Below are 1,076 nucleotides of genomic sequence, written 5' to 3'. Positions count from 1 at the left end.
CCTCACCAACCTGGGGGCGGGCAGAGACTGCAGTCGGGGTGTGTCCGCCCCCGGCCCTCACCAACCTGGGGGCGGGCAGAGACTGTAGTCGGGGTGTGTCCGCCCCCGCCCCTCACCAACCTGGGGGCCAGGCCGTCGAGCACCCCTGGGTAGCCCAGCATGCCGTATCGGCGAAGGGGCTGCGTCGAGGTCCGCGCCACTCCCGTCAGGACTGGGGACGTGACCGAGGTCCCGGTGGGGTTTGTTCTGTTGTCACTGGCCTCAGAGTGATGCTGTTTCCATGAGGCTATAGCCCAAGGTCGTCGTCGCCGGCCCCCCGCAGGCCAGTAGTTAATACCATCCTCCCGCACACCAATCCTGCAGCCATCACCAGGCGTGGCACCCCAGGCCGTGGGGCTGCAGAGTGGACGGCACGAGCGGCTGCCGGAAGTACATCGAGCACCTCAGCAGCTTAGCTCCGTCCCCTGTGAGTCCAACCGCCCCGCGCGCATCCTTGGGGAGAACGTCGACGCCCCACCCCGCCCGCTGCGCCCCAGCCCCACCACGCCACGCTCCACCGGCCATTCACCTCACCTGCACAACAACTGACGTGAGCGTGCGGGGGGAGGGCGGCGCGACCTCGCGGTGGACACGACCGGGCAGGGTTGCACCACGCCACGCCCCGCCTCGGCAGCGAGCGCCCGCGCCGGCTGCAGTGGCGAGGACCGTTCCCTCGACCTCAAGAGCCCCTCCTCATGTCTGCCACCCATAGCTAAGCTCGGCGTAGGGACGTCTCTCTCGCCCCAGCAGTCTGATTCAGAAGATCGTTCAAAAGTGGCTCTCCTATACCTGCCCCATGAGTGCAACAAGGACGAAGCTCTACGGGGAGTATGGGAGAGCCTCTCTTAAACGATCTTCTGAATCAGACGACATCCACATCGTTGTCAGTAAGGCGGACTAGATTCCACCTTAGTTGTCAGCCCTTACGCCCCCACGGTGGTCTGGGACGTCTGCGGAGTGCGGGCCCCTCACCGCCCTCACCACGTCTCGGCCCGGCCTGCTCTGCAACAACAGAGTCTGCCGGTCATCTCCCCCCC

This window comes from Frankliniella occidentalis, unplaced genomic scaffold (assembly GCF_000697945.3).
Source record: "Frankliniella occidentalis isolate FOCC.00 unplaced genomic scaffold, Focc_3.1 Scaffold1340, whole genome shotgun sequence".
Lineage (NCBI taxonomy): Eukaryota > Metazoa > Arthropoda > Insecta > Thysanoptera > Thripidae > Frankliniella > Frankliniella occidentalis.
Note: the sequence above shows the minus strand (reverse complement) of the source record.